This window comes from Gopherus evgoodei, chromosome 5 (assembly GCF_007399415.2).
Source record: "Gopherus evgoodei ecotype Sinaloan lineage chromosome 5, rGopEvg1_v1.p, whole genome shotgun sequence".
NCBI classification, from domain to species: Eukaryota; Metazoa; Chordata; order Testudines; family Testudinidae; genus Gopherus; species Gopherus evgoodei.
The window spans coordinates 45,720,196-45,743,017 of record NC_044326.1 but is presented as its reverse complement, the minus strand read 5'-3'; the positions used below and the strand labels follow the sequence as shown (position 1 = coordinate 45,743,017).

Sequence of the window (22,822 nt, the reverse complement as noted above, 5' to 3'; positions counted from 1 at the left end):
TGAGACAAGTTTATTGTTTCCTTATCTCTTAACTCTATACCCTGACACCAGTTTTCCTAGATGGCTTAATTATCCTGTTCTGTTATAAATTACAGTACCTTATTTGTACCTACAGAAATTTTAATAAGGTCTGAATTAAGTCTTTCTGATGAACGACTTCTTTTTTAGAGCATATGTCAGTTAAAATGTAAGGTAAACTGTTAAGTTAAACTAAAGATTAGTATGGTCTAGGTCCGGAAGTTCACCTTTTGCCCAGAATATAATTACATGCATTTTCAGATTTTGACAATTTTCTTGACACTATTTCTGGAGCACAATTTAGTGGTTAAAGTGAGTGCCTGGGAGACAGACGTTCTGGGGGTTTATTCTTGGTTCTGTAATTGACTTATGATGTGGCCTGTGGCCAGAGGTGAAAGTAAGCCAGTATGCCCCAGTATGGCGTATTGGCTTCCCTAGGTGGCAATTTAAAGGGCCTGGGGCTCCCAGCAGCAGTAGCGGCGGCTGGGAGCCCTTGGCCCTTTAAATTACCACAGGAGCCCCGCCGCTGCTACCCCAGGGCTCTGGCAGCAGGGCTTTGGCAGCAATTTAAAGGACCCAGGGCTCTAGGCACCGGGCCCTTTAAATTGCCGCCAGAGCCACACTGCCAGAGCCAGGCGGAGATTTAAAGGGCCAGGGGCGGTACCGGTGGCCAAAGCCCCAGGCCCCATAAATCGCTGCCCGAGCCCTGCTGCCAGAGCCCCACTGTAGTGGCAGCAGCTGGACCCCTGGGGCTCCATTGGCAGTTTAAAGGGCCCGGGGCTTCATTGTGGTAGTGGTGGCTGGGAGCCCCTGGTCCTTTAAATCACTGCTGGATTCCCCACATGCTGCTGCTACCCCGGGGCTCTGGTAGCAGGGCCCAGAGCTCCTCTGCGGTAGCCGGAGCACCAGACCCTTTAATTAGCCCCCAAGCCCTGGGGCTACCAGCCACCTCTACAGCTGGTAGCTCCAGCAGTGATTAAAGGGCCCGAGGCTTCCAGCTGCCACTACTGCAGCCGGAACCCAGGGCCCTTTAAATCTCAATTTAAAGGGCCTGGGGCTCTAAAGGTCCTGCCTCTTTCAGTTGAGGCTCTGCGCCCTGCTCAGGACTCCAGAGTATCGATAAGTCCTTTAAGTTACTTTCACCCCTGCCTGTGGCAGTTTACCTAACCCAGAATTTTCAAGTGTGGATATCTAAAATCAGGCTCCTAAGTCTATATTTAGGCACCTCAGTAAAAGATCTGATTTTCAGAGTTCCCATTGAAATCAACGTGATTTTCCACTGAGTGATTTGACCTCATAGTTACAAAAATATTGAGCATTCATTACCCTTCAGAAATAAGGAGGATATGTGGGTGTGAGGTGTAGTGTCCAAGGGTGAAGTTCACCACATATAAAGGGCCAGCATGATGCATATCCACATTTAAGTTTCATTTAATGGGAGTAGTGGTGCATAAGCCTTTGTCGTCCTGCTGTTCAGGAATGAATTTTACCCCAAGTTTAAGTCCTTTTAGTAGTTACAGCTAAGTAAATTTTCACAATAGCTTCGGTTCAGTGGTGTTTAGGATTAAATTGTTAGTTACTGTTGGACCTTGTTCACTTTGACATGGTGACCTTTGAGCATCAGAGGTAGTGGGGGAGGTTGGTTGCTCTTAGCAGAGCATGATCATAGTGTACTCAGGGAGGCACCTCTTGTAATCTGACCTTTTGTTACTGTATATAAGAAAATCTGGTCTTGAATTACTACAATATCTCTCCCTCTCTCCCTTGAGATTGTAGTAATTCAAGACCATGTTCCTTTATAATTCAGCCACAATAAAAGCTAAAATCACAAGGCTGTAGATGATTTTTTGCTGCTTTAAGAAATCTCTACTCCAATTAAAAATGTTCCAAATTTACTGATAAGCTGGGCTGCTCAGCCCAAATTAAAAGGCACTTGAACATGCACAAGGGACTAACTTCTTCCTTGTTCTCTGCCTCACTGGGGTGAACTCAACCACTGTGCAGAGAGTTTAAGTGGGACATAAACCTTGCACTAGACTTCTGCACAGGGGTGAATGGTATATTAGGGGCCCTATCCTGTAAATATGTACTACCGAGCTTAGTGCTTACTACTGTGAATGGGCCCGTTGGCATCCAGAGGGCTACTCAGATAGGTATACAGGAAATGCCATATGGAATCAGACCCCAGTAGTTCATGTAGTCCAGGGGTTTAAGATGAACACGCAAGAAACTATGCAGTAGTCAGTGGTGGAACAACTTGCTCTGAGAAAATGTTTCCTCCTATTCTAAATAGTTAAAGGTTGACTTATGCCTTGGAGCTAGAGGGTTTATGTATCTTCTGACTGTTTATCTTCTTTAAAAAAATATATTTACTGCTATAACTATGAATAGTTTTGCTATTCACATAAATGTCTAGTCTGTCTTTACATCCTGCCAAGCTCTTGGCCTTGATGACATCTTGTAGCAATGAGTTCTATGGGCTAATTTTTGCATTGATGAAAGAGTATTTTCTGTTACTAGTTTTAAATTTGCCACTTCTGAGTTTCATTGAATGTCTTATAGCAGTAGGCTCTATGCCTACCATTACTGAATTCACTGGGGGTGATTCACAGCAATAAATGATAAGATCAGTGTTTTTCCAGAATGGGTTAGTAAGCATCAGCTGTATGTTAGAATTCTGTTCTACTGTAGGCAGCAATACTCTAATCCTTGTAGAGTAGGTACAGTAGCATTAATAGTGTTGCAATTCAGAACTGATTAATAATTGCTTTTTTAAAATTTCATTTCCCAACATTAGCAACATCAAGCAAAAGTAACCTTTCCTACTATATAACATGTATAAAATACCCTTTCAAATGTGAATGTAATAATTTTTTCCTCTCTGAACTAGCATATTTGACTAATTATATGGGGGCATGACCTTCTCTATGTCGGCATCTTCTTTGAACTTAATAAAAAGTAACATACAAGACACCTTTCATTTCACATAGATTTAAATTTTGACCATAATTACTCCCAAAAGAATTAATAGCGTTTCCATACAAAAAAGTGTTGTGGGGCCTCAGTTTAACCTTACTACTTCACATTAGTTTTGTCTCACATCCTCTCAGACATCTTCTGGAAGTTGCAAAAACCCACAGCACAGACTATAACAAAAGCATGGAACCAACTTTGCCTGATTATTTTATTCATGTTTTCTGAATGTATAATTATGCACCAATTTAGTGCCTTAAAATTTGTATGTAATGGGACAAATTCATGTCTGGAGTAACATTACTGATTTCAGGCTTGGAGTTGTTATACTAAGAATGAACTTGGCTTACTCTGTATTTTTATGGGCATATGTTCACTCAAAGTCACATTTCCTCCATAGGTTCTTTACATACACACATATAATTATAAACTAAGCAAGCTATTCCTCCTACCGGCTGGGAAAGGAGAAAGAGAAAAGTTACTTCTATTTTAATACATTTGGGAGGCACTCAGATACTGGGGTAATGGGGCCATAGAAGATCAATATGTATGATTGACTGTACATTACTATGCTAAAATCATCTCAGGAAAAAGAGTTTAATACAGAGTTATCAAAGAGGATTATCATTGAAGGTTTAGTAGTGACTAGTCAGCTGACAACCTTCAATTTAATTGAGAACATGCCTTGTAAAAATCTAAGATTTCTGACTATGTTCAGTAATTGAGGCTAATTCCTGTTCCCCTTGTGTCCTCCCCCACCCTTGCTAGTGAGGAGGGCTTTGGCTGCAGCAGAACTGGTGCTGTTTCTCTAAACAGCGGGAGGGTGCCCCAAAACATAGGAGATTTTCTGAAATAGTGGATGCGTGGCTACATGGATCCATCAACTAAAAATACATGTAGAGAAACATAAGAACTAAAGTAGCACAGCTCTGAAGATGCAGAAATTACTTGGAAGTAATTCTGTAACCACTCCACAGCCACTGGAAATTATTCCTTTTTGCTCAGGCCCTCAGCTTATAGACCAGGGGTTCTCAAACTGGGGGTTGGGACTCCTCAGGGGATCACAGGGTTATTACATGGGGGTGGGGGAGGTGAGCTATCAGCCTCCACCCTAAACCCCACTTTGCCTCTAGCATTTTTAATAGTGTTAAATATATTTTAAAAGTGGTTTTAATTTATAAGTGGGAGGGGGGAGTCACACTCAGAGGCTTGCTAGGTGAAAGGGGTCACCAGTACAAAAGTTTGAGAACCACTGTGACATAGACTCAGACTTTGCATAGGCTCAAGGATTTGGTCCTTTGTGATTAGGGAACATCCACTTGAAAATATGACCCCCTAGAAACAGGAAGCTTGGAAACAAGACACATCCTGCATTAGCTCACAGTTTGTTGTCCACAAAAAAGCTAGGGATTGAAGAGAATTCTGAATCATTGTAGGCATATTTTGTGGAGCAGGAAAGGTAGAGAGCAGCTTTATTGCTTTCTTTACAACGTATACCCATTCACACCTTTCTTTCAATTCAGCTACAATGTTCCTAACAGCCATTCACTATTTACCCTCCCACCTTGTCAAAGGCCTCAAATTTTTCTTGGAGAGAGAGAAATATTTTATGGCAAAAGTGAAGCATAGGACTGAAAAGAGTATCTTACCTTAGGGTTTTGTACTTCTGCCTATCACTATAGTACCTGCACTCCTTCCACATTAGATTGGCAAGAGAGGATGCCCTCACAGAGTCTCTGGCACTTTTGGAGGGGTGGTTATAAAAGCTCTGTTTGGTGTAGGTTTTTTAATCTAAAACTTGCCCAAAGATATGCAGGGCTACAAGTGAGGAAAGGGTTCGTGGTACAAAGGTTGACATGCATGCAGCTCAGCAGGGCGCGGTGACGTGTGGCTAGGGCATATGGCATCCTATCATGGCGCAATGACATAGACAGCAATCTGCATTCAGCTTAAGGAAAAAGGTGCATACCACAGACTGAGGGTGTGTAGTTAGTAGCGAAAGGGGTGTAACTGCTTCACAATCTGATGTGAACATAAGCATCATGCACTAGTTAGCTTATCAGCTGAGCTATGCTGGGAGTACAGAGGGGAGGTGCAGAAGCATCTGAACCCACAGTGGAAGATCAACTCCTCCTTGGCTTTCACTGTCTCACTGTTGCTTCAGTGACAAAACATACTTCTCCTTCTATGAAGAGTTCTAGTAGGGTGACCAGGCAGCAAATGTGAAAAATTGGGATGGAGGTGGGGAGTAATAGGAGCCTATATAAAAAAAGACCCAAAAATCAGGACTGTTCCTATAAAATCAGGATATCTGGTCACCCTAAATTCTGGACACCAGCCTGCAACTCTGTGGGTCAGCCACATGTGAGACATCTTTACCTGTGATGGCAGGATTCTTCTGATCATAGATGCATCTTCTGCAGTGTGACTCTACCTTGATCCACCACCTTTTTGCTATACTTGCTATATAACTATTGTGTCAGGTGTTGATATTGTAATAATGGTATAAAACATAGTCTGAATAATCCTTATAGTGATCTAATATAAAATGTTATGTATAGAATGAATACTGGCAGTTTATAAACTGCTTAATTGACAACTAGCTAATCCCCCATGTCAGTTTGTAAATAGAGCATAAGCTAAAAGATTTGTGAGAATTAATTGGTCTAGTAAAAACACCCTTGCAACACATTCAGCCTTATTTATTGGTAATCATTTTTCTCATATAATTCAAGTTTATTTATCTTACTTAAGAAAAAGAAGAATTGAAGACAAAAAGCCATTTATTTTAGCTTTAATAGCTGTTGCCCTCTCTTAATATTAAAATAAGGAAATCATGTATATTTTGCACAATTGTTTATTTTTAATAAAATATTAATAACTAAAATAAAGGAATAAAGGTAGTCACCTAACCAGAAATAATTTTAGTAGCTGAAAGGAACCCTTTCATGTTCAAGTGTCATCACTTTTAAGGGATGGGGAATAGGTGGAAGAACAAGGCAGTGCAGCAGGTTAAATGTACAGTATTAGTTTTTCACATGTGGAGATTAGAGACCTAGTTTCAAATTCTGGTGGTGTCATCCTAGATTTTAGTGGACACTTGACTGCATCACAAACACATTGTTTCCTGTGCAAAAGTTCAACAGGGGAATAGCATGGATGTGACATGTCAGCATTAAATTTAATTAATGGAGCTGTGTAGTGAAACCTTCACAACTGGGTGAAGCTCACCGTTGTGCAGAGCGCCAGCATAAAACCTGGGCAGCACTTAATTCCACTTCAGTCTGGCCTGAAGTGAGGCTTTAAGTGGTGTATAAGAGCTTGTGCTGGCTCTCCAAACAGGGATGAATTTCACTGTTCCACCTGACTCTAACCAGTGCTATTAGTCTCTGACTTTCTTGAGCACTCACATTTATTAACTGTATCCAAACTTTTAAAAATTGTTGTTATACCCTTGGGATGGTTCAATGAGTTTGTGAGTATCACTGAAAGAGAGCACCTGTTCTGGCTTCTTTTGAGATCCCAGTGACTTCAGTGGGAGCTAGAACCATCTCATAATGCCATTTTTAGCATTATATTTGTTTTGTTTTATTTTACTTGGTCTCACAGGTAAATATGAATTTGCTCAATATTAAAATACTGACTTTTATCGCTCAAAACAGATTAGTCAGTTAAACAAAGCTTCCTAAATGTAGAGCAAAAACTAATTACTGCACCTGTATAGAAGCCACTTTGGGAAGTTTAATAGCTATTCATTTAATGTTTCTTCCAAAAGAGTATAAAATATTAGGCCATATGTGGGTTATTCAATATGTCTCAATTTGCATTTTGGAAACTCAAACTTACTTAGAAGCACAAAAAGCAAAAATGTATATCCAACAAAAACTGTATAACTTTTACAGTGCTAATGACAAATATTCAGAAGAAGCTTTTATGTGGTACCAAATAAATGCACCTAACTCCCACTGAAACCAGTGGAAGTTAGGCACCTAAACTGCTTAGGAACTTTGAAAATCCCATTAGGTGCTTATTTGCATTTTAGGGCACCTAAATACCTTTTGAAAATCTGTCTCATGAATGTTAGGCTTCTAAGTCACTTAGGATATTTTGAAATGCCCCTGTACAAGAGAGAGGTTCATACCTACAAGAAAAAGTACTTCATAAACAATTGTGGGTCTTGAATTTTATGTAATAATTTTTTTATTCTTGTGACCTCTTCCCACACACCTAAGTGTCTGCCATTTCAGGAGAGATCAGGTCAAGCAAAGCGTGCATCCTTAACATGACTGTATACATTACATTTGAACACACCTTTAAAAAATTGCATATGCAGCCTTAAGAATCTATGGCTTATAAATTAATTTTTCTAGAAACACTAATTTATCCTCCCATGTAATAAAAATGAGCAGTTATCACAACATCTCTGGCAACACATGATACCTATGCTACCTCTGAGATACTGTATGCTCTGCAAAGACGCTTATCAGTATACAGCAAGTACAAATTTTTATAAAACTTTGAAAGAAAAGATTGTGCTATGATAAATTGTATTTCGTAAAAACAAATGAAAGAACATGTTATGCTTTCAAATAAAGTGATGTTGTCTCTTTAAACATGTAAATTGGCAAGAAAATAGTTCTAAGGACATGTAGAAACCTGTTCTGCAGAAATTCAAAATGGCTTGTTAAAAAAAATTAACTGGTGGTGCAGAATTATCAGAGAACAGGCTACAGTATTGCTGCTAAGAATTGTTTTAGATGGATTCAAATTAGTGAAATGTAGCCACCTCAGAAACTTGAAATCTGGGGACTTCGCAGAATAGCTTTAAATCTATGTGTTTTGAAGGTGAATTACTTCAACTGGAAAAGTATTTTCTGCTTGCTCCAGTAGAAGCTCTCAATAGACTTTTGAAGTTCAAACTCAGCCAATAAAGTCAGCTTATTCACTTCATTTTTTTCTCTCACTTTCATCTTCACACTATCCCCTACGTCTAGAATGACCTCTCTATCCCAGTATGGCAGGCTAGTATCCTATTTTAATTCAAATACCTCCTGAAAACCCACTTACATGACAACGAAAAGTGCTAACCCACAAGATAATGACTCAACTATATTCTCTTCTTAAAATATCTAGTCACCACCATCTTGATCTCCCAGTGTGGTGGTGGTTGATATTTATAAGTTTCTTGGGACCAGAATCATTTCTGCATCAGTGCCTTTTACATAGCTGAACATACTACATGCTTAGGGTGACCAGACAGCAAGTGTGAAAAATCAGGACGGAGGTGGAGGGTAATAGAAATCAGGACGGAGGTGGAGGGTATATAAGAAAAAGACCCAAAAATCAGGACTGTCCCTATAAAATCAGGATATCTGGTCACCCTATACATGCTGCTTCTTATAGGAGGAGCAACAGCAGATGGGGGAAACATACTGCCCCTCTATAAGGCCTTTTCTACACTAGGGGACAGATCACTTTCTGGTGTGAACTGTCATAACTGCATTGAAGTCACACTTTTTTCTTTAAAATTTTTAAACATCTCTACTACCAGTACAGCTCCAACAGCAACAGCAATGGAAAGAAATTCTTTAGGGAAAAAAACCTTTAATTCTCCACCAACTGGAGTTGATGAATAGCAACCATGTAAGGATCCATTGTAATTTTGCTGTGGAAAAGAATGGAAGGAAAGTGGAAGATGCTAATATGAGAGAGTCAAAGACTAGACTAGACAGATCTTGGGTCTGATCCATTATGATAATGACTATGTTATTATATGCACCTCTCCTGCTTTGCCACTCACATAGCTGGAATTCATCAAGAAAATAATTGTTTTTTAATGTTTGCATTGGCAGTTTAAGGGAGTGCGACACTCTGTAACTGCTTCCAAACTGTAGATGCGGGAAAGGATCACATACTATAAGGAACCAGTTTGTGCTTTGCATCTTGCTGAATGGGGGACACTTCAAAGCATGGGGATAAAAAGCAAGTATGAGAAAATTCATGTAGAGAATCTATTGATCCAGGTACTTGTATCATCTAGTATCAAAGCTTCTCCACTGTAGCTGAGCACCATTTTTAATTGTACTGCTCAGCATGATATTTAGGTGCCATTATAATGAGAGATTTTGAGTGAGTGCATTGTCACTCAGCATTATTGAGAAGCATTCTGCACCTGCAGGGAAATAGACTAGGGCTGGGATATTCCAGGGAGCCTATGGAGATAAGGAGCCCAATTTTCAATGAAAGTCAATGAGTGCATTAATTCTACAGATGTAGAATTCTACCTAATTCTCTCAGGCTTCTTTTAAAATGCCAGCCTAGATGTCCCAATAATGTGGTGGTTGTCGAACCACTATGATTATGACACTTCATAATCCTCCCTAGCAACTCTGTCTCTTCATGTTTACTATTTAAGTAATAATGATAGAGGATCAGGGTATCTACTGGAGATTAATGATCATCTGGAGCTAAAAGGGAAAAGAGAAACAACAAAGGAGTATGGATTTGTTTTGATTTCATGGGTGATACAATTTTCAATTATTATGTAGAGGACATTTCTACAGAATGAATGCACTGCATATTAGATGTCAGATTACTGGTATAATTGCTTTTCTATTCTGTTTCATTATGATAATCTTCCCTATGCAGACAGAGGCACATGGGTGTTTGGTTAGTTTCCTGGAAGTTTAATGTACGTTGCTGAAGATTCTGGGCAGTAAAAGTACAGGCCATTTCTATAATTTATCATCCCACAGAAAAAATGTAATACTGATTTAATTAAAGAAGAAAGTGAAGTACTATTAAAAACATTTGACTTCAATGGGGCTATACCAGTTTACACTGCTAAAGATCTCACTCATCAGCTCTTACATGAAATACCTGCCAACTCTTAACTCCAGTTCTCCACTTCTCTGTTTAGGGCACTTGGAGAGAAGTATGGTTTGATCACAGACCTCCATCTCCTAAATTCTAATCCTAGCCCCGACACTGGTTCCCTCTGTGGCCTTGGGCAAGTCATTTAATTTCTATTCTTCAGTTCCCCAATCATCAGAAAGGAGCTAATACTTACTCACCTCACGGTGGTGTTATAGTGATTAATTAGTTCATGTTGGTAGAGAGGAACTCTGAAGATGAAAAATATTATACAAGTACTATTTGAATTCAACCTCTTTGAGGCAGGGATGATATCTGCCTGTGTGTTTGTACAGTGCATAGCACAATGGGACCATGATAATGACTGGGGCCTCTCGGCACTACCGCTCTACTAACAACAAATCTAAATGCCCATAACACATTAATTATAATTAAAGTAGCCACCTGTCCTGCCAATCCTCAAAAACACTGACAGAAGATATTTTCTTAGCCAAAATCCTTTGTTGTTTTCTCTCAGCTCCTCCTCCCAGTCCCTTCAGCCACCTGATCTCTTCACTTTCCTAACTCCAGTCTCTGCTTTATCTCCTCTGTACCTTTTTTCTATAGATTATCCAAAGAATCCATATAATAAGTACATGTGATTATCTCTCTTAAGGGTTGTGTGCACAGATCAACCCACTCCCTGAAGTGAACATGTTTTTCTATGGCCTCTCCTGTTCCTTATGGAAATATGGCTATGATGGGGTGGGCAAACTATGACCTGGGGGCCACATCCGGCCCTCCACACATTTTAATTGGGCCCTCAAGCTCCTGCCAGGAAGTAGGGTGGGGGCTTGCCCCACTCCGGCGCTCCAGCCAGGGAGCAGGGTTGGAGTATTGCCCCACTCCGCATGGCTCCTGAAAACAATGGCATGTCCCCCATCTGGCTTCTACACATAGGGACAGCCAGGGGGCTCCGCATGCTACCCCTGCCCCAAGCATTGCTCCCGCAGCTCCTATTGGCTGGGAACTGAAGCCAATGGGACCTGCAGGGGCGGCACCTGCAGAAAAGGCAGCTTGCAGAGATGCCTGGCCATACCTCCATGTAGGAGCTGGAGGGAGGACATGCCACTGTTTCTGGGAGCTGCTTGAGGTAAGCACTGCCCGGAGCCTGACCCCCTCCCGTGCCCCAATCCCATGCCCCAGCCCTGATCCCCCTCCTGCCCTCTAAACCCCTCGATCCCAGAGCAGAGTACCCTCCTGCACTCACAACCTCTCATCACCAACCTCTCACCTCAGCCCCACCCCATAGCCTGCACCATCAGCCAGAGCCCTCCTGCACCCCAACCCCCAATTCTGTGAGCATTCATGGCCCACCATTCAGTTTCTGTATCCCAATGTGGCCCTAGGGCCAAAAAATTTGCCCACTCCTGACCTATGAGGTGCTGTAGGAAGACATGTTCACTGCCATGGCCAGTAGGGGACGACTGGTCTATATGCATAAAGCCAGGCTGTCCCAAGTCCAACATTCTGACCAAACCAAACCCATACTGGGTGTTACACTTGCTGGTTTGAACTTTAATCTCTGAGGAAAAGGAATGGATGTGCCAGTTAAAATACAACCCGATTGCAAACCCGTTGCTATAACTAATGAAAGGTGCATGTACTTTGGCCGGGCAGATTTTATTTAGTTTGCTACAACCAAAAATAATTAAAAGTGTGGATGCACAATAGCCATGTCCATTTTAAATAGAATATACACACTGCCAATATATTTCATTGCATGAGATTTAACAAAAAGGGGGCAGTGGGGGTTCAGATCAAGTCCTAACTTCTAGATAAAACTTTACCCTCAAGGAATCTACTATTGAGACTCTTGAGAAGTCTGTCAATTAATACTCCCTTCAAACCCCTATGGAAACAACTCACTTTGCCCATTGTAACAGTATTCCTGAATATGTTTCAAATCAGCATTCTGAAAATAGTTTTTAAGCTAAAGTGGCAGCCCAAAACTCTGGCTATAGCTTTAGGAAGAATTGTAACCTACAGTTTGTTTAGTTCATGCACTACAGTTTTTGTTTTTAACTTTGTATAGGTGGGCTCCAACCCCAGACAATTAATCATATTCTGGATCACACCCTTCTCCCTCTTTTCCCACTGGTTGGTTATACTGACAAATCCAACATCCAAAGAGTGAGGAGTCCTTGTGGCACCTTAGAGACTAACAAATTTATTTGGGCAAAAGCTTTTGTGGGCTAAAACCCACTTCATCGGAGACATGCAGTGGAAAATACAGTAGGAAGATATATATACATAGAGGTGCCACAAGTCTTCTCGTTCTTTTTGCTGATACAGACTAACATGGCTACTACTGTGAAACCTGCCATCCAAAGAGTGTTTCAGTTTAGTTTCTTCTCTTAACTGCTTAAAAAGGTGTGTTGTTTACTTTGCCTAAGTGCTTCTGGGGCCTAGTGTTCCGTTGTTATGTACAAACCATTTTTACTGTCATGAATCATGTTTTACCACCCGTTTGCTTTTCCTTCTATACTAGGTTTCAGTTTTTGGTTGTTTTTTTTTTCTTCCCCTTTCTAAGCAAACACATTCTGAGTTCCGTGTTTGCAAGCTGATAGTACACGCCAGGTATTCAGCTGTTATTATTCTTTCATTCTTGGGGCCTCCGAGATCAGTAAAAGTACCTTTCAGTGTTTGAACTACAGTTGCTTTTTAGTACAACCAAAGGTAAGCTAACTAAAAGTAGCCTAAAATAAAGTTGCTAAACAGGCATAAAGAAAAATACTTTACTGAAAACATCGCATTGTCAACTAAAATTTGTGCTTTCCTTATCTTATCTGTTTTGATTAACACAAGCTATTTGCACAACGCCTTGTGCTAGGAAGTTGTTTGTACATGATTCACTCCCTTTTTGCAAGTTTCAAAGTTTGAATGAAATCTTTCTGTTTAAATTCCTCCTCCCTGTGAAAATGTCAGAGCGTCTCTCTTCTATTCTTCCCTTAAGGTTCAGACAAGCCCTCCAAAAAATCCATTAGTTACAGATGGGTTTCTATTAATTTTCAAATTGCTGTTGGGAGCTTTCTTTCTAGATCTGGCTGTTTTAACATCGCTTTCCTTTCTGTTCCACCCACTCAGACTCATTCCAGGTGCCCTTAGCAAATGACTTCCAAGGAATTTAAATGGCCAAAGCTCATTGACCAATAAAGAGATGCATGTGCTGTATAACAGAGTTACACAATTCTTGTGATTAGGAGAAAGGTTGCTCAAGCAAAAGGTGCTAATACTATTAACCTGTCGCACTTAGATTTCAGGATTGAAGAGGTAAGGGAAACATTTTTAATATAGGCTTTTTGGTTTGTTTTGTGTTTGCAAAGTAATTGAGAATAAAAGTATGCAATGCAAAGGGTACTGAAAAATTGTATGAGGAAGAAGCAATTACTTCTAATCTTGAGCTACAACCTGAACAAATGACTGCAAAAAAGAATTGTGTGTCAGATAACAAAACACATTTGGAACTGTTAAAACTAAAAGATTAATATGCGTAAACAATTTAAATATATTTATGCTTAATTAAATATTGTTTGTGTAAAAAAATAGAATCAGGTTTCAAGGAGTTACTTACTTGCCATTATTTTAAATTAATCAAGTGAAAGGCATTCATTCACCACCTGTTTGCACTTTATTTTTATGGGCCTGACTCTGCTACCCTTACTCACGTTCCGTAGTACGGCATTCCTAGCTTATTCAAGGAATTGAAATCAGAATCTAGCTCTAAAAGTGCACTAGTAGCTTTAGTCAGATGTCTTTAGGTTTCTAGATTGATGGTGGCTAGGAAACATGAGTAAACAGAATTATATATCATTATTAATATAATGAATCTACAGTAGTCCCTCTGTATACGGAAAGTGTTTGGTATTATTATGTTAAGAGAATGGAAGTCTAACACTGTCGTTCATATTCTGTTTATGAAATGTGGATGTTTAATGCCTGCATATTGTACAAGGTCTAGGAAGAATGATGTTAACAAAAATCCTTTTTGTAAGGTGAACAAGTTATCTTCACATGTTGTTTGTACTTTGGGGTTAATATTAACAGAGAAGCAGGGGCGACAGGGGCGTGTGTGTGTTGAACTCAAGTATGGGAAAAATATCAGTTTGATCAAGTATGTTTAAAGAAAGGAGAATTGACTTTATTAATGAAGTCTAGTCCTGCTCCCATTTAAATCAATGGCAAAACTCCTATTAATTTAAGTGAGAAGAGGATCAGACCTATTACTTTCTATATAATGGAGTGTTATTTTAAGTTAAACTTGATAGAAGATGTGTTCTGAAATGCACACTTGGGACCTAGTCCTTCACTCTTTGCACACTCAGTTCTCCCCGTGAAGTCAACAGGGTGCACAAGAAATGTAGGCGGGGGAAAGAGGGAAACCCCAGCAAAGCTATAGTCCTCTGTAGTGCTTCATGCTGAGTTAGGCCTTGTCTTGATCAGCAAAAAGGTGCATTTTTAAAAAGCCCTCTGCACTTGTTAAGACACAGGGTAATGACTGTATGCTAGCTGGCTGTGATGTAGCCAAGGTCCCACCTAGTGTTTAAAGCTTTAACAGAGCCTTTCAGTCATGTTAAACTAGCTCGATTGAGCTAACACAATTGAAAAATATATTCTTTTTGCTTCTCAAGACAAGGCCTTCAGAATGTCTATAGAAAGCAGAGTGACTGTTATAATGCAGTTGATTTAAATAATTTTTCTATGGATACCTTATATGGTTTTGCACTTCATAACAGAGATTAGATAAAGTGTTGGATAAAAATGTAGAACATTAGCAAAAGATGGAGTAGTTTGGCTAATCTTCTAACATGGTCGTTTTCAATTCTATATTGGAATCTAGAAGCAATCTTGTTATGTGAATTGCTTTGAATCATTTTTTTTTCCTCCTTCAGCTATTCATAACAAAAATAAGGGTCAATGAAAGGTGAATTTCAAATGACATCTGCCTCTCATTCCATTTTTTTCTTAAGCCCAAGAAACATTACTTCCAAAATCATACATCTTTTTTACCAAATTGTACTGACCTAAATTGTCTTGAATTGATCAAAAATTGTGTCCGTGGCTCCTTAGACAGTTCCTGCCCTGGTTAAACATTTTTCTAATTTATAATATTAACCCTGGACAGAGGTAACAATAATTGGCAATCTCATCCTACTACTAGTAAACTGAGTTTCTCAATTTCAATCAGAAGTTCAAAGGTTTGTACGAACTTCACAGATCAGGGGTCAGGCACAAATTGCTGTACTTTGCAGCTCAGTTCTGCCGATATGACAGAATTTCACAGCTACGATGATTGCTTTTTTTCCCCTCTTCTGCACACAGGCAATACCAGGCAATTAAAAGCATGATATGTACAAGTCAGTCATTGGTACCTGAGTTTAATGAGTAACTAGCTGGTGCCTTAGGTTTCCCTGGTGCAAGGTGCATATTATAAAAGGGGTCAAATGTCAGTGCACACTGGTTTAGTCACTGACTAAACCAAATACTTTGAATTTAATGTATTTTAACAATAAATGTTCCCATCCTCATAACAGAGGATATTTTGTGCTGAATGTTCATTCATTTGACCTGGAGAAAATATGTTGGACTATATTCACCTTTCACTTCCACCATTGCAAAGCCATTACCACCAAAGTTGCAGGATTAGCCCCATGATTGTTACAATGTTCACGTGGTAATATGAAACTCTGAGAAAGATCAAAACTCAATCAGACAAGAAACATGCTGCTGAAGATTAGAGTGAATTTAAAACAATTAATCCATGCTTTTATCTGTTCAAAATTGATTAAGCAAATAGGTTTTGTATTAAAAGTCAGTAGATGTCATTTAATTCAGGGACCTCCCTCGCAACTAGCTGAAAAGCCAGATCACAAACACTAAAAAAATGAAACTATAATATATAGATTTCTTTCAGACACTCTCAACACTGCTTTGATAACACTGTGGTGTGTAACATTATAGGATGGTCATTAGAAAATATTAACAGTGACCTAAATTCTACTCAGAGTTACATCCACACACTGCACCCCCTGATCTTAGTAGAAGTTACACAGCCATATTCCAAAGCAGAATTTTGGTCAGTCTGTTTATACATGAGAAAAGGCGAGGAGTGGACTGGATGAACTTTTGGTTCTTTCCATCCTAGGCTTTCTTTTCCCTATTGTCTATATACTGATTTTTAAAAAAGACACAAAAATAGACTAATCCTTTAAATTGCAAATGAAAAACCTTGCTATTTGCTGTCATTTGTTATCAAGATCCTACAGGTACATAGTCCAAAGTAAAACACTCCCTCTTTTCCTAGAAAGAAATGTGTTTCTTTAGCAGAGTATTTGTAAATAAAGCACTCTTATCTGTGTTAGAACTCTGGTTTTGTAATTTCCATGGCAAACATACTCTGTAAAAACATTTCTCATTAAAACCTAGACATCTATCATCACAAATATTTGGAGCATATTGAATTATTACACTGCACTTGATTCATTTTCATTACTAATGACATTGGTAAGACTATTCATGCATATAAAATAGGTCCAAGTACAAGAATTTGGGGGTTTTATCGTAGTGTTAGCATTATTACTATTATTTTTATAGGTGTGTTTACAAAATAAAGATGGGGTGAAATCCAGGCCTCATTAAAGTCACTGGGAGTTTTTCCATTCACTTCAATGGGACCAGGATTTCACTTGTGACACTAACTCAGAGCAGCTGGCAATCTAGGGGCCCCAGTCCTGCAAATTTTTGCTACTGAGCATGTTGATCACTGTCACCCATTAGTAAGCAATATATCAGGTAGTATTTTACAAGATCAGGTTCTAAACAGCATATGACCTAACATGATGTAGACAAGTGACCTAACATGATGTAGACAAGGAAGTTTGCACAGTACAAGGTGACTTGATTTTTGTATGGGAAGCATGTTACTTACCCTAACATTTTTATTTAATCGATTTGTATTAGGCTTGTATAGTATTAGATGGATTTCAGAGGTATAACTAAGGGCATAATTTGGCCTGCAGAAACTTTATATCGTTGGTTATGGTGATGATGACTGAGGTGGAAAGAACTCAGCTTGACCTTCAGATCATGGGTTGAGTTAGCAGGGGTGTCAATTAGAAAAAAAATATTTTACTTCATAAACTGAACACATTTGATATTGAAATCCCTAAATATGGAAGCCTGTGATTCCATTTGAAAAGGCACTTCACAGAACAAAATTGCATTCATTTTAAGTCCAAAGTCATGGCCAGAAACTCCACTATTCCTTTACCCAGTCTACACATAGCACTGAATTTCTAATCTGGACAGTGAAGCCCTAGGCAGTTTATTACTATAAGGATCAAGAAGTACAAGAAGACATTTAAAAGCATTTTGTTGTTGTTCATTTAATCAATGAATTGTTGACACTAAAGAGTTTTTACTGTGGTATAACATTTTGGGTAGCAAGTTTGGGGATAAGAAAGGGGACAAAACTAAAGGACATAGGGAAAGCATTTAGGTTGGGATTTTCAAGAGCACTCATCATTGGCCTAACAGTGCTCCCACTGAAGCCATTGGGAATTTTACCATTGACTTCAGTGGGAGGAGAGTTAGGCTAACGCGGAGCACTTTTGAAAATCTCACTCCTAATTTAAATCTCTTTGCTTTTCTCAGTGTTAAAAAACAAACAGCAAAAAACCTTGTTACCAACCGCATAGTTCCAAAAATGAAACTGAAAACACTGAGTGAATTTCTTCTAGTGTGCTTACAGGACCCAATGACTTGTTCTCCTCTTAATAATCCTGTGGAGCTTTGCCCCAGTCCTTATGTTGTTAGCAACAATCACCTCACATATGCCCATAACATATGCAGTAAGAAATAAATACTGTAATTTCTATAAAAAGTGCTTTGTGTCTGTAATGTAACTCCCACATGTAAAAGTGGCTATGCATTTGGGGATATTCTTTGTCCATGAATGTCAGGGCATGGTGAAAAATCTGACCTTGTGGGCCCAGGCCTGAAGTCCTTTCTCAAGACTCACTCAGGACAAACTCCTAAATACACGTAAGCACCTATACTGTCACACAACTTCTTTTCAATAAACATACTAAAGTCTGCGGGAGTTTTGGGTGAGTAGAGAAGACAGTTTTGGGCTTATGGGGCTGATCCAAAGCCCACTGAAATGAATGGAAAGACTCTAGTTGACATCTATGAGCATTGGATCAGGCCCTGAATGAATAAGTGACTCCTTGTTGAAAGTACCATGTTAATATGATAATGGATCGAATACATCTTTACATAGACTCTCTGTATACAGTTTGCTTATTTTATAATGTTACATTTAGATAAACAGTCTATAGATGTAGCAGGACAGCACTTTTTTTGTTCACAGTTGTTAATGTTTCTATAGCCTTAACAGACAACACCATATATGTAAGAAAGAGTGGAATACAACATTAATGTTAGCAAAGTGAGAATATTGTGATAATTAGTAGAGGCAGGAAATCTAGGTGGCCTGCTTCTCTTAACATTTTGATTTTTATAAATATTCTAGCCCAAAACGGTAACTTTCCATTTGTAATATTAACATTACTAATTGCTCAGAATAAGTTTAAAGTCGCAAGTATAAGGTCTGATACTGCTTCCATTGAAATCAATGGCAAAACTTCAGTTGATGTTAATGGAATTTTGGTTAACATACCTATGTTTATGGACCTGTAACTAGGGAATTAGGGAAATGGGAATTCCAGACCCCATAATTGGAATTTTATAGTTTAGAGAATCCCTATGGCCCTGTAAAAACGTATATGGCTGAAGGAGAACAAAAGAGGATGAGAGAGAGAGATTCTCTTCTCTGGGCTTTCCTACCCTAGATAGCTACACATGTTTAAGTATTATAGCACATCATAAAGGTAGATATGTATATGTCAAGCAAATATTGAAAAGAAGTTGAAATATGTATAAACAAATGACATTTAAAATGAATTTCTTTGGCATGGAAGCTTATTGTACGAATCTCTGAAATGCTAACATGAAGATACCCTTTAAAAACTAAGAAAAAAATATTGTCTTTGGTGGCGTTATATGTTTTCCCCTTTTCTAAAGCAAAAAGTTTCAACAGACAAAACAAATAATAAATATAAAAAACTAAAACATGGCCTATATATAGCTATATGACCTTTCCTGATGTTAACCAATAAGACTGAGATACACTAGGCAGGCCTTAATTCCACTGCCTTAGTGATTGATGTTGGCCTTGGCTACTGTGAGATCTTCCTCTCTACACTTCTCACTCCTTCAGTCTATCTAAAAAGATGCAGCTGAAATTATCTTCCTTTGATTTTACTCTGATCATGTCAGCCATTAATATCCCTTAATTGGCTCTCTCTGTGTAACTCTATCCTCACCTTCAAGGTTCTGCATAGCTCTACCCTATCTGTGTGTCAGCCCCTGTTTTGTCCTAAACATATTGTTCCATGAAGTCCTCTCTCTCTCTCTTTCCTTCTCCCTCTCTCAACTTTGTGACTTTTTTCATGCCTGTTTGGAACAGCTTCCTCCTTCCCATCTGCCAAGCGTTCGCCCTCTCCTCCAAATCCTCTCAAAATGAATTCCCTTTGCTAGTCTCCCAAAGCTGACCGTCTCCTATGCTTTACTGCTTTGCAGTGTATCTGTCTAAATTAGACTCAAGGGGTAGAGAGCCATCATCATACACAGCTGTATACACGTGTACCCCTGCCACCCTAAACATTGTCATAAAAAGAAGCTGTATATGTTACCTTTCAGATCTAACACCCATCAAAATCAATGGGATTCTTTCCATTAATTTTAACAGGACAGAGCTCTATGGCCCTAATTCAGCAAAGCACATGCTTTATATTCACTTTAGATTTTGTGTGGGGAGGTTTGTTTTTTTTTAAAAGAGGATTGGCAAAAGAGACCGGCTGAAACCAGTTACTCCTTTTTTGCAGTAACACAGAGTACGAACTTCAGCCTTCAGCTGAAGTAACTTTTAGGGTCTGGCATTTCACTGTGTGGCTGCAAGTGTGGATAGAGACTTTAATTCAGCTCCTCTCAAAGTGAGCGGGAATCTTTCTTTGACTTCGGTGAGAACTGGATATGGCCCTTAAAATAAAAATTTGGCATCATGACCTATAAGAAGTAACCTTATCTGTGTGGCCTTGCCAATTCTCAGCTGACTCCTCTGCCAACAGGCTCCTACTAACCCACCTGTGATGAATACACTGTCTACACTACCAGCCCAACTAAATCAGGTAGCCTGGTTACCAAAGGTTGTTCCCTAATCTGGTTACACACACAAGGCCTGATCCTGTATTCTCTTGCAGTAGAAAGTAGTGTACCATGTAGTAAGTGTTTACAAGATTGGGCTACAGCATGGTTCAGACCACCATGTTGTAATTAGGCTCCCTGCTACGGTTGTACCTAAATATAGCCAGGACTACAACTAAGTTTGGAGTCAGAAGTCTCAGTCTTCTGCAGCCATGTACAGCTTAGCAGATGAAAGAAAAATATTTATTATATCAAATCTAAAGTGAATGCCTGTACTATACCTAAGTGTCTGTCAAAGTAGGTCACATGACAATCTTGCCAAGAAGGGGAACATAAATTAGATACAATTGCTATATGCAAATCAAAGACAATTTTAAATGTTATATATGAAACACAATTCTAGAGCCAATACACTATTTTTGATTAAAGTTTTTAACTTCATTTTTATTTCCTCAGAAGGGATCTTCAAACAGGTATATTGTTTTCAATATTCAAAGTATTGCCATTGCACTGAAAAAACTCACACTAACGCTGGTATTTCTAAAACTGGATACTTATTTAATTTATAACATTTTAATTATTATTTTAAATCAGGCATTGCAAATAATTTAACTTTAGTGCTTTTTTAAAAACAACAAGGATGTTTTAAAAGACTGACTTTGACTTTCTCTACAACTGTAATGGTGCTTTGTAGCTGCAAGTGAACTTCAGAGGCAGGGCTACTGTATACAAGGAATTTTAACTAAATAAAAGGGTCACACCTAAAACTGAAACTAATGTGTGTCAATATTACGCAGGACCTTTTATTAAGATGCCCTGTATGGATGCTTTGTTTATTGCGTGACTTTACTATAACACCTGATGAAATCAGCTAGCAAGGTTGTATAGTGCAAAATTGAGAATTTTCTGGCAGCAAACCTCACTGACATGTTTTCACTAATGAATGTGGCATGATCTTTTTATGCAGTCTATCATAGGAAATGTATTTTAAACTTTTATATTAAAGTCACTCAGTAATCATAAATGCCCTTCTGAAAACCAGACTAATAGGATTTGTCCTAGAGCTTAAAATAACTCACTGGTGGTGATATTTTAGAGAACCTCATCAGATAATCAGGTAATTTTATTTTCAAATTTCCTATTTTAGCAGGTTCCAAAAATCAACCAGAGTTGCACTATATAGGTTTGATCCCAAATTAAATTATCCTGTGCTGCTGATGTTTAATAGAAGCTCTGCAGACTCCTGGGCTCCATGGCCATGGAACCTACCCCACTTCTGAAGGGGGAGATAAAGTGCAGATTGGCTGGTTTATAATCCAAGATGCAATGCTGCAAACCCAAACCTACAGTGAATGCTCCTCTTCTCCTGCACTGGCCAAGACCATCCATCACATTCTCTTCCCTAGTACAGAATCTCTTCTCCAGATAGTTTCCCACCAGTTCATATTTCCCAAGAAGTTCTCCCATCCATCTTCCCAGTGCATAAAGATAACTTTGTCCTCTTACTCCCCTGCAAGAAGAAGAAGACACTATAGTCAACTTCTTGTCACCTAGCACCTCTGCCTTAAAGTGCTGATCCTGGGTGGATCAGTGTCTACTGGAGTTGCTGGCACAGTCTTTAATTGTTGTCTGGAGTGTTGCTGTAGCCATGTTGGTCTCAGGATATTTCTTAGGCTTTGTCTACTCTAGCACTTTCGTTGTTAAAACTTTTGTCCCTCAGGGGTGTGAAAAAAAACAACCCCTCCCGAACAACAAAAGTTTTAATGACTAAAAGCGCTGGTGTGGACAGCATTTCGCCAGGGGGAGATGCTCTCCTGTCAATTAAGTTACCACTCCTCATTGGGATGGTTTTATTTTGTTGCTGGGAGACAGCTCTCCTGGCAACAAAGAGCAGCTACACCGCACACCTTGCAACAGTGCGGTTGTAAGGTGTGCGGTGTAGACATAGCCTTAATCTTTAGACATTCAGAATCCACAGTAATGGCTGAGGTACAAGTGTCTATGCAGATTAGATAGATAATCAACCAGAGGGGTTGCTGATGAGCAAAAGAAAACTATCATGTATCCCAAGGGCCAAGTGTTCTGTCTCTCCTGAACCCCTGGTTCCTGCTCACCTGGGCAGTGAGAGGCCAGGATAGGGGATTTAAACTGAGATTCCTGCATACCCCTGAGGAGCTCAACCAGCAGCCCTTAAAGGTAGCCCAAATTGTGTTTGGTTTTTGGAACATAAATTGTTAAACTTTTAATTGGAAAGAGGATGGGAGGGGAGGCATGAAAGGAAAATAGAGTCACACTGTATATCATAAATACCTTATGTGTGCAGATATTAAACAAATGATTTTCAAAAATAGTCTTGAGGTTAAGGCACTGCAGTAAGACTCTTGAGATCTGGCTTCAGCTCCTGACTCTGGTACAGACTTCTTGTGTGGCCTTGGGCAAGTTACACAATATTTCCATGTGTCAGTTCCTCATCTTCCACAATGGAATAAATACTTCCCTACCACACAGGAATGCTATGAGGAGAAAGTCATTCATTAATATTTGTGAGGCGCTTATATACTACATAAGTAGGTAGGTAGATGGATGGATATTATTCCTTAAATATATTCCATTTTTTAATCAATGCTTTGTATCATTTTTTTTAATTCCTGAG

General features: G+C 39.2%; 1 protein-coding gene across 9 annotated transcripts in view; it reads left to right on the top strand.

Moving 5' to 3' along the window:
• The window catches only part of RBM47 (RNA binding motif protein 47), a 107,860-nt gene that overhangs the window by 68,757 nt on the left and 16,281 nt on the right, over positions 1 to 22,822 (top strand). Inside the window, exon 1 of one of the 9 annotated variants that reach the window (XM_030564788.1) lies at positions 12,523 to 12,582. The exons of 7 other annotated variants lie outside the window; for them this stretch is intronic. The gene's annotated coding sequence lies outside the window, so the exon portion shown is untranslated. Of the gene's footprint in view, positions 1 to 12,522; positions 12,583 to 13,106; positions 13,177 to 22,822 lie in introns of those variants that run through there. One more of the 9 variants, XM_030564787.1, reaches the window with a different exon arrangement.